Source organism: Panthera onca, chromosome B2, assembly GCF_046562875.1.
Source record: "Panthera onca isolate mPanOnc1 chromosome B2, mPanOnc1 haplotype 2, whole genome shotgun sequence".
NCBI lineage: Eukaryota > Metazoa > Chordata > Mammalia > Carnivora > Felidae > Panthera > Panthera onca.
Genome location: NC_138343.1, coordinates 20,546,769 through 20,558,411, shown reverse-complemented (window position 1 = coordinate 20,558,411; position 11,643 = coordinate 20,546,769). Strand labels below are relative to the sequence as shown.

The 11,643-nt window shown below is 44.3% G+C and overlaps 1 long non-coding RNA gene across 1 annotated transcript; it reads right to left on the bottom strand.

Moving 5' to 3' along the window:
• Positions 1 to 1,100: 1,100 nt before the first annotated feature.
• Positions 1,101 to 8,230, bottom strand: LOC132666765 (uncharacterized). Its single transcript, XR_013555509.2, has 3 exons — positions 7,896 to 8,230; positions 6,890 to 7,130; positions 1,101 to 3,726 (listed from the first exon to the last, which is right to left on the bottom strand). It is a non-coding gene; the product is annotated as an uncharacterized LOC132666765 (long non-coding RNA).
• Positions 8,231 to 11,643: the final 3,413 nt, after the last annotated feature.

Genomic DNA, 11,643 nt, shown 5'->3' with positions numbered 1-11,643 from the left:
CGCTTTTGGGGCGCCTGGGTGGCTCAATCGGTTGAGCGTCCAACTTCAGTTCAGGTTACAATCTCGCAGTCCGTGAGTTCGAGCCCCATGTCGGGCTCTGGGCTGATGGCTCAGAGCTTGGAGCCTGCTTCTGATTCTGTGTCTCCCTCTCTCCCTGCCCCTCCCCCGTTCATGCTCTGTCTCTGTCTCAAAAATAAACGTTAAAAAAATTTTAAAAAAAATATACATTTTCTCTGAATCTTACTGGTGGGATTTCATAATAAAGAATCTTTTCATAGACAGCATATTAGTTTTATTCTTGTTTACTGATTGTTGATAATCAGTGGTCCAGACTAAAGGGAGCAGAGCATCAGAGCCACCGGCTATGCCAATGAGAGAGTTTGGTCTCTGTAATTTCTCCACTATCTACTGGGAAGCCACTCTGCTGGGCACCAGGGTTCCAGCGAAGCCTCCTCTCTGGCATCTGAATACCTGCCTCTTGAGCCCCATCTCTCTCTACAGCTGTCACTGTGTCCACAAAGACCTGCCACCATCCTGGGCTGCGGCTCCTAACGCTCCCAGCAGCCTCTTGTTTGGGGAAAGGGTCCCAGGTTCACCGGGCCGCTTGCCACAATTACAATCACCTTTACGCTTCGGGAGACATCCTCTCCTGAGCCTCGAGCCACAGTTCTTCCCTAATCACAGCAGCCTGGATCTCTGCATCCTGCAAGGCCACTGTTGGCAGGGGATCCCAGCAGTGCGCACACCCAGCCAGACTTCCCCCCGGTGCTTTCCAGATTAGTCTCACAGCCCACCCCTTTCTCCAGCACTCAGCCCTCCCAGCCCAGAGACTCCATGGGGGCCAGGACTTTACCCTCTTACTTCCCAGGAGCTATGCCAGGCATTTGGAGACAAGTTTACTTCTGCCATTTTGATGATTTGTTTCCTTAGCTTTCTGTGTAAGCGGATGCTTTTCCCAGTTTTATATTTCTTCGGCTATTTATTTAGGAATTGGTGGGTGAAGAGTGTTCAGAAATAAAATGTGTCCAAAAGCCAAGCCTCCTCACCCAAAAGTGCCCATCTTAGTCTGCTGCTCTGACAGAAAACCACACACTGGGAGGCTTATAACCAACAGATGTTTATTTCTCACAGTTCTGGAGGCTGGGAAGTCCAAGGTCAAGGGGAGGCATATTCAAAGCCTGGTGAGGAGACCCCACTTCCGGGTTGGGAGGCGGCCATCCTCCCTCTGTGTCCTCACGTGGCAGAATGGGCGAGGGTGCTCTCTGGGGTCTCTTTTATGAGGGCACTGATGCGATTCACAAGGGCTCCACCATGACCTCATCACCTCCCAAAGGTCCCCACCTCCCAACACCATCACATTGTGGGGTTAGGATTTCAACAAATGAAACCTGGGGTGGGGGTGGGGGGTTGGATATGAATATTCATTCAGTCTATAGCAGTCTCAGAACATTTTTTTTTTTTTTTTAATGAGAGCATAATTATCTTAGGCACAGTGATTACAGCAGGATTTTCTTCCTCTTCCTTTGCTTTTAAACAACACGGCCTTTCCAAAATTGCACATTCTAAACTTGAAAAATTAGAACTTGCATTCCCTTTCTGCATTGTAGATTAAATAGACTGTAAGTTAGACACTGCCTTCATGATTAAAGGGAGCCTATTCATGAGTTTGTTTGCTTTGAGTTGAGAAGTTCTAGTAAGAGCTACTGCCTTCACTTTCCAATGGAAGACTCCTCAGACCCTATCATATTTTATTTTATAAACAGCTAATATAGAAATGTAACACTAATTTTATGTACATCAACTCAGGGTGAATTAGCATTCATCTGTAAAAAAAAAAAAAAAAAAAAAAAAAAACCCAAAACTTAGTGCTGGTATATTTAAGCATCTAAAAAAGCATCAGTGTACTGGGGCACCTGGGTGGCTCAGCCGGTTAAGCGTCCAACTTTGGCTCAGGTCATGATCTCGTGGTTTGTGAGTTCCAGCCCCACATTGGGCTCTGTGGTGACCGCTCGAAGCCTGGAGCCTGCTTCACATTCTGTGTCTCCCTCTCTCTCTCCCCCTCCTCCACTCATACTCTCTCTCTCTCTCTCTCCTTCAAAAATAAATAAACATAAAAAAAATTTTTTTAAAGCATCAGTGTATTCCTCTTCCACAGAACGATGCCTCATTCAGAATATCTATTTCACTTACTAAGCATCTCCAGATGTCCCTTGTTTGAATCTAAATTTCTGGCCCCTAAGGCAACAAAACTAATTTTAAAGTTGTTTATAAACAGAGACCCTTATGGAAACTTTGAGAAATGTTTTCCAAAAAACTTACACCATATATTTTCACCTACTTGTCTTTTTAAATTGTGTTTAAAATTGTGTTTCCATAGAAATAAAAATTTCTCTTTAAGGAGTTTTAGTCCAGGGGCACCTGGGTGGCTCAGTCAGTTAAGCGTCCGACTTCGGCTCAGGTCATGAACTCGCAGTTTGTGAGCTCCAGCCCTGAGTCAGGCTCTGTGCTGACAGCTCAGAGCCTGGAGCCTGCTTCGGATTCTGTGTCTCCCTCTCTCTCTGCCCCTCCCCAACTCATGCTCTGTCTCTCTCACTCTGAAAAATGAATAAATGTTAAAAAAAAAATTTTAAAGGAGTTTTGATCCAAATCCGTTTTTTTCCGTATATGTCATTACCTTCTATTTTTCCCTCTTTAAAAAAAACCAAAACAAAACAAAACCAAAAACCCATGTAAAGAAAACCATAGTTTAAAACACTTTAACAATTGATTGCATTAAAGCAACAAAATCAGGTCTTCAGTCATCATACTTAGAAATAATGGGAGAATTGTGAACGTGTGTACCTTTTGACCAACATTAAAAATGAGGTCTTGAGGGGTGTCTGGATGGTTCAGTCAGTTGAGCGTCTGGCTCTTGATTTCAGCTCAGGTCATGATCTCAGGGTCATGGGGTCGAGTCCTGCACTGGGCCCCATGCTGAGTGTGGAGTCTGCTTAAGACTCTCCCTCCCTCTCTCTCTCTCTCTCTTTCAGGGTGGGTGGCTCACCCAGTTAAGTGTCTGACTTTGGCTCATGTCATGTGATCTCATGGTTCATGAGTTCAAGACCCACATTGAGCTCTCTGCTGTCAGTGCTGAGCCCACTTTGGTTTCTCTGTCACTCTCTCTCTCTTTGCCCCTTCTCTCTGCCACTCTCTGTCTCAAAAATAAATAAACATTAAAAAAAAACCAGACTTTCTCCCTCTGCCCGTCCCCCCCATACATTCTCTCTCTCTCTAAAAAAAAAGAAAAGAAAAGATAGGTCTTGAATATCTAGTATTTAGTCAGTTGTGCCTTCTTGCTCAGTGTTTTACCAAACATAGAAGAATTTACAGCCTCACACATGCAGGTCAGACATAATATAAAATAAACCAAATGAATTTAATGATGGGCAAACCCCAGTGATGTAACTAGCTTTTCTGCTCCATTAAAAAAATCTCTTTGCATTTTTCAAAACATAGTGTTCTTACTCCTGTTGTTCCAGCCAAGTCCCTACACACGTGGAGGTAGCCTCCCTTTTCTATCACAGGAAGAAGCCCAGGCCCTTAGGTGCATCATGTCGCTACGTGCAGTCAGGCAGCACGGGTCCACACTGGTAACCGCTTACATCTGTGTCACTGAGGCTTGAGGAGTCTGGAACTTCTGACTTACAGGGCTGCCTCTGCCAAAGACTTCCTGGCAAAGTGTTTTGTCTGCAAAACAGACACAATAATGAGGACCTCATATGGATTTTAAGAAATGCCCTACACCCTGGAAACTTCTTTTGGAAGCAGTGAAGGAAGAAATCCACTCTTTCCCTAGGAAAAAAAAAAAAAATTTCCACAGCGGCTTTAAACTTTGTCCCTCGTAGAACACATTAAGAGCTGTTTTAAAATGCAAAAGGCCAAGTCCAAACGGTCTGATCTCTGAGGCTCTTGAGTGGTCCTCCCTAGTTTTACCACTGCGATCCTGTCTAGTCAGGCCGGTAAATGTGCCTGAGTTTAGCTGGTGGAAGACAGGGACTCCGAGGTGCGAGGTCTCTGTTGTGTATGGGCTGAATTGTGTGTTCCCCAAACTCCTATGTTCAAGTCCTAACCCCCAGGACCTCAAAATGTGACTGTATTTAAGTTAATGAGAACTTTACTGAGGCAATTAGTTAAATGAGGTCATATGGGGTGGACCCTAATCTAATAGGATGGGTGTCCTTAAAAGAAGAGGAGATTAAGACCCAGACACGCACAGAGGAAAGACCACGTGAGGACCCAGCCATCTACAAGCCAAGGGGGGGAGGGGGAGCCTCAGAAGAAACTAATCCTGCTGACACATTGATCTTGGATTTCTAGATTCCAGAACAGTCAGAGGATAAATTTCTGTTGTTTAAGCCACACAGTCTGTGGCGCTTTGTTACATAGCCCCAGCAAAGTGAAACACCATGCAAGTCTTCCCTTCCCTTGATGAGAATGAGCCTCAGCATATCCTTCCATTTTGGATAGAGATGCATCCTGGGAACAGGTGACAGCTGACCAGACAGTTTCTGATTGTCCATACACAGCTCTTTGAAAGAGGCACCCCTTGTCTGACATTATGGTGGCCTTCCTTTTCTTATTTTCTCTCTGCACATTTTAACACAGCAAAAGACTAGACCAAAGAGCAAGAGACCGAGCAAAGTTTCTAGGAGAGCTCCAGCCACAGAGCTAGCCCTCTGGGAAGCATGACACCATGCAGCCTCGCACACCTCACACCCCACCCCATTTGTGACTGGGCAGGTATGTCCCCAGCTTCTTGGAAGGGGCGCTTTGCACAGAAAGCATGGGTGACATCATTGGGGTAACCACGAAGTACGCATTTCTGTGAGCTTGATGGCTTTTGCCAGTTGTGGAATCAAGGAGGCAAGCCTTCCTTTGGTTGATCTCTTGATCCACGTTTAGTTTTGTCTATCAACATCACATCTTGTCAGCTGAAGCTAATTCCCAACATCAGGAACTTTCTTTTGCTTTGCCCTGCCAGGTGACGATATCTGATTCTGGTACATTTGTTCTATTTGTTTGTTGATGCTTCTCCAGATTTGGGACCCGAAGTTGGAGCAGGTCCTCAGCCTTTCCGATCTCAAGAGCAGTATGGTCAGTGTTGTGTTCAGAAGATGATACAATCACTTGATCACCCTTTGATATCATCACCTGGTGATAACTTGGTTATATAAGTGGCCCCCCATCCTGTGGTCTACGCATGGCTTGGCATGGCAGGAAGGAGTTTTCTCCCTGGGCTACCCAGGAGCAGTGGAACGCCACCTCCATGCACCAGGTAGGACCACGAGAAGAGCCCAGCAGCCAGGCCCAGCCACTGTACCCAGCCCTGATCTCTCACAGCCTTCTGACCTCCTGAATCCTGCTCCTGACTCACTTACAGCGGCCACACCTCTTATGTTACTTTTTTTTATATTACTTTTAAACGGCAAACTCATTAATATGTGCCTTGAGGATTTACAAAGCTCACGGTAAAATATGTTTTGTTTTCACAGCTGCACTCACACACTTAGATGAGGCCATTTCGAGGGAGATAGTATGATGTAATGTGGGTGACAGCACAATTGTCATCCTGCTAGAGGGGACAGTATTGTGATCTCAATGGAAAAGAAAAGTGAGGCTTTCATCTGTAAGCTCAGATCCCATTTACCGCAATAATCTCAACCTTTGAGCGGGGCTGGGAGTGGAAATTACTACAAGCTGTTGAATACAGATGACATCATCCTGCCACCCACAAATCTTACGAGTTTGACAGCCCAGAAGAAGGCATACGGCTAGAAGGAATACAACTCCAACTAAGTCAACAAGTTTTGTGTGTTTCAAAGGTTTTCATAGACGTTTTCTTCTCCATTTTCTGTTTTGGTTTGGCACCTGCCACGACAGTAAAATGATGACCATGACAACAGCCATTAGCGTCCCCAGAGCCACGACCAACAGCTCCCTCTGAGTGGAATTTTGAGAGTGTCGAGTCCTTTTCCATAGAACTCTCGCCACATGGGGCTCCGAGATGCTGAGGTTTTGGCGGGTGTAGGTTCTGTCCTGCTGTTAGTCCTGGGGCAGTTTTCTCGGCTATAACGCTAGTCTGGGCTTTCCAGTTAGGCTGCCAGAGCCGGTGTCTGCCACGTGTACACAGAAGTTATCACAGGTCCCGAAGACGGCGCTTCCCACTTGCCGATTCTGCAGCTGCTCTCCTGTGTTGGGTGGAATGCTGGACACGTAGGTACCTACGCTCACATTCTCTTCCATTAAAGGACACCACGCCTTCTTTACATTTCCTGGGATTGCTTCCACCTGCAGAATTCCTGGCACTGTCCTTCTGGATATGGTATATCCACGTTATGGAACTATGTAGGCTGCTAATCATAAAAATGGAAATCAAGAGGGGCACCTGGGTGGCTCGGCCGGTTGAGTGGCCAACTCTTGATTTCAGCTCAGGCCATGATGTTTCGTGAGGTCAGGCCCCCACATCGGGATCTGCGCTGACCCTGAGGAGCCTGATTGGGATTCTCCCTCCCTCTGCTCCTCCCTGCCCCCCAGCTCGTGCTTTCTCTCTCTCAAAATAAATAAATAAACTTAAAAAAAAAATGGAAACAAAGAAAAGGAAGCAATTTCAAAGGAACAAATGGCACCAAAGTCATAAGACACCCTTGCCACAAATGAGGCTTCGGGGGAAAAAATCCCTAAGTCTCCCATTTGCTCACTCTCAGGGCTTGGTCTGCCATGTTTAAGATTTAGTGGAAAAACTGGTTTTCATCATGTTTTAATCGTCAGTTTCTTTCTTCACCATCTACTATCATTTTGGTGGCTTTACAACCCATGTGTTTTGATATCAACGTAATGCTTTAGCAGTTACCTTTTCAGGGACAACTGTAATTCCTGAAACCTGGGTGAGAGGGCCCCTTTGCAACAGCGACACCTCTGGTTGGGAAGACTCTTGACTCTTGCTCACCATAATTTTGAATGACTGGGTCAGCATTTCCCAGTGCTTACACTTTCAGCAGGTCTCATAACCCTGGGAAGCGTTTTGGGAATATTGATTCCACCGGGCCTCTTAGATCTTGCAGAAAGAAAGCCAACAACACAAATGGTTACTCCTAAAGAAAAAAGGAATTAAGTTATCAAAGTGTTAACCGGTCTTCTCTCTCACTGTCCCTCAGTCTAGACCCTTCCACCACCCCCAGGAGTTCTGGGCTCTCACCCATCTTTCCCTTCTGATTATAGTCCTCTTACAACATTGACTCCAATGCAATTTATATTAAATTTAAGTGGAAGTGCATTCCCCACTATAATGCAAATTCCTTGCATTATACAACAATCACCTGTTAATCTTGATTTTCCCCTCCAAGTACCAACTCAGTAAATGTTTGTTGTACTGAATTATGCTCTCAGGAAAGTTACCAGACCTGAAGCCCCTGGATTTATCCTGACTAAATCTCCAGAAAGAGAGCTACTAGAGTATTTGCTTTATTCATGAATTTAATACACGTATTCAGGTACACCGTTCCTTATATGAAAATTTCAGGGTCAGAATATACCAGAATTTTTTGCATTTTCACAAGTGAAAACAGCTCATGTATTATGTGTGATGTAGCATGCTCTCAGTATGCCATTTACCAAAAAATATAAGAAAAAGGGATGCCTGGGTGGCTCAGTCAGATAAATGTCTGACTTTTTATTTTGGCTCAGGTCATAATCCCATAGTTTGTGAGATCGAGCCTCACATCAAGGCTCTGCACTGCCAGCATGAAGCCTGCTTGGGATTCTCTCTCCCTCTCTTCTTGCTCCTCCCCCATGAACGTGCACATGCCCCCCCCCCCCCAATAAATAAACGTAAAAAAAGAAAATGAATAAGGACTAACCTTAGTTAAGGTTATGTTTTTATCATCTAATAAGTTTGCTGAAAACTTCTGTTAAAACTCTGTTTTTAAAGGTTTTGGGGGGCGCCTGGGTGGCTCAGTCGGTTGAGCGGCCGACTTCAGCTCAGGTCACGATCTCGGGGTCCGTGAGTTCGAGCCCTGCGTCGGGCTCTGTGCTGACAGCTCAGAGCCTGGAGCCTGTTTCGGATTCTGTGTCTCCCTCTCTCTGACCCTCCCCCATTCATGCTCTGTCTCTCTCTGTCTCAAAAATAAATAAATGTTAAAAAAAATTAAAAAAAAAAAAGGTTTTGGGATTTCAGAATGATGGAGGACCACATACCTATCTTCAAAGAGAAAAACAAATGAATTACTTCTTTTACATTAAATTTCTAAAGCAGATAATATATTTCTTTTATAAAATGCCATAGTCCTATTTCTGTACTCTCTCAGATTTTAAAATTTTACAAGTAATCTACTAATACATGTTCACTACGTAAAATGCCAATAATAGAGATAAAGCTAAAGCCGGAAGTGACTCACCTTCCCATCTGGTTTTCCTTTCACAGACACCCTGGCCTTCGGGGAGCTCCTCAGGCACACACCAAAGCATACTACAAGACCTCATCTTTATAGAGTCCTGTTGCAAGGTGCCCTCATTTCCATCTTTTCCCTTGACCCTTCCTTGTCAAATCTTCAGTGATACATAAGGAACACTTATTGTCCCCATGTGGAGAGATGAGAAAAGTCAGAGTGAAAGACATTCAGATATTTGCTGTATGTGATAGAGAGCCAACGAGTGGAAGCGATGGTGCTAGAACCCAAACTTCTCACTTGTCAGGTGCTTTGTGTCTCCTGCCATCACAGCACAGATTCTACTCTCCTGTGGATTCCTGATACCATGTCTAGGGCCAGGGGTCATTGTGCAGAGACATGCTTTCATCTAAAAGAGGGGTCTCCTTGGATCAAGGTAGGCCATCTCCCAGGTTGCTAAGAACCCCATTCCCATTCCCCCAAATTCTGGACCAGGTTACCCTGGGAGCTTCACATAGTCATGGAAGTTCTCAAGCACTTCACTGATGGAAATTTGTCAGATTTCAATAATATCGTATCCTATACCTATAGCAGCTCCTTCATTTTTTTTTTTTTTTAAATTGCTGCTATATTCTTACGAATGTGGGCAATTCACCAATTTTGGTCTTCTAAAATCACCATTTTCATAATCATATTTGTGTCAGGACTTCCTTTTTTTCTGTTTGTGTTTAAACTGAACTCTAAGAAGAAGGAATAGGCATTCTTATTCTTCGCTTATGAATGGCTTCTATAGCTTAGTTGGTGCCTTCCCATCCCAGAAACACATGTGTCTCAGCAATATAGAAAGCCTTTTCCATTCAAGGCAGAAGTCTTTTAGATGTATTCTGAAGCATAAAAATCTCCAAACATAATGTCCTCAAGGTAAGTAGAGAAAGTTCTCAGGAACAAAGTGTCATCATGAGAGATGAGAGTTTATTTTACTAATCTGGCATCAAACGCAGTCTATTAAAAAGAGATTAGTGCTTATTAACAAGATCTGGTATTAGTGACTGCTCTGAACAGGACACTATTTGGCAAGAATGCCTAAGGACCTTGTCCTATCTACACAAAAACAATGGAAGAGTACTGTCAGCCACATTGTGCTTAGGGGATTGTTTCTCACTTTAATCATTATATTTTAGAATAAATAAAATGATGTAGAATATTTGAATTAGCTATTTGCCATAATCAAGAGTAATCCCTTGCAACTCCCCCCCCTTTTTTGTTTCCAGAATGTTTCATCACTTTCCTATACAAGAGGGGTGCATTTTTAAAAATGTTTTGTTCCTCATTGAAATAGGTTAGCTTTTCTTGGTGAAAAGGAGACAGGAAGGGACAGTAGTTTCTTCGTTAGTAATTTTTAGAATAAGGCCTACTATTTATATAATTCATTGTGTTTTAGAAAAAAATTGTCCTGATTCCTTTATTCAATCAAACTTTTGTAGAACTGAAAAGGCAGATTAAATTGTTATTTAAAAAAGGGGCACCTGGGTCGCTCAGTCGGTTGAGTGTCTGACTTGGGTTCAGGTCATGATCTCATGGTTGGTGAGTTTGAGCCCTGAGTCAGTCTCTTTGCTGTCAGCGCAGAGCCCACTTCAGATCCTCTGTCCCCCTTCCTTCCACCCCTCCCCCCTGCTCACACTCTCTCTCTAATATAAACATTAAAAAAAATTGTTACAAAAAAACCAAAACCAAACAAACAAAAACCTCCCCAAATGTCATTAATTCTTTGCTTAAATGTCTGCAAAATTGAAAATTGGCTAGGTGGGATGAGTTTTATTTTCTCACACCTCTAATTGTTCTTCATGCTAATCAGTGCTGACAAGGATTTCAATGGCAGATGGCAGGAAGAAGGAGGAATGAAGAAGTAAAGAAAAGCCTGACTCAGTAGCAGCAGTGGTGGCTTGAACGGAACCAGACTGGGAAATTCTCAGTAGCATCAATACAGTTTGGTGACTGGGAGGGAGGGGGTTGAGCGAGGGGGAGAAGGTAAGCAGGAATCTGAAGTTTCTAGATTGGAAGCCACGCTGAGAGAATAACTTGGCTGTACTCCAGGAGATGAGAAAGAGAAGAAAAAGAAGGGACAAGAGAGAAGGAAAGTGGTGAGGCCTGACCTATGGTGCTGAGAGAGGGAGAGGGGGCTCGCTGACTTGGGGGAGCCACCAGTAGAGCAGTGCCCCTTCATCCATATTTTCTTTTTCTGTCCTGAAGCAGATGATCCTCAGATCATTCCAATATGTCGGCGGTCAGTAGTAGCCTGACACTACGTCACAAAGTCGACATTAATTTCCTCACTTCCCCTCCTCATGTAGGCATTTTATCACCTCATATCATCACAAGAAGGGTGAGTATGGTACAGTAAGATATTTTGAGGGAGAGAGAGAGACCACATTCACATAACGTTCATTACACTATATTGTTGTAATTGTTCTATTCTATTACTATCACTGTTAATCTCTTACCTAATTGATACATTAAACTCGATCATAGGTATGTATGTACAAGAAAAAAAAACATAGTATGTATAGGGTTCGGTAATATCTGCAGTTTCGGGCACTAGCTGGGGTTTTAGAACAGACCCCCTGAGGGCCGGAGGGGACCACTGTTCTGCACAAGCAGAGAACACAGTGAACCAGTCTTGCCCAGTTAGCTCTGAGTTCACCCATCCAACCTCCTCACTAGCTCTCAGTGTGCTTGCTCTTCCATTGATCCCCCTGGCCCACGACCTCAGCTTGGCCTTTCCACCTCTGTGGCCTTCTATTGCTGGTCGCATGCCTTCCCTAACCAATGTCCCACCATTTAGTCTTGCCCAGTGGCAATCCTTTAAATTCCAGTGCAAACTGTATTGCATCACAGCCTTGGTGAAAACTGATGAAGGCTTCCCACTACACCAGGATCAATTCCAAATCCCTGATCTCTAGCCTCTGCCTCGTTCATTTCTTACCATTCCTAGCCTCCCACCCTCCAAGACCCTGAGGGCTCTCATCCCCTGAGAGTGGACATGCTCTCAGTTTCCTGTCCAGTTCTTTGCCCAGGCTGCATGCCGGGTCTACAAGTTCCCTTTCTGTAAGGCCAGCTCGTTGGGTGAGACTCAGGTGTTGTTGACTCCCTCCAGAAACACTCCCTGATTCTCTGACCCCCTAGTCAAGCAGACACTTCTCTTTTCTCTAATTCCACCTCT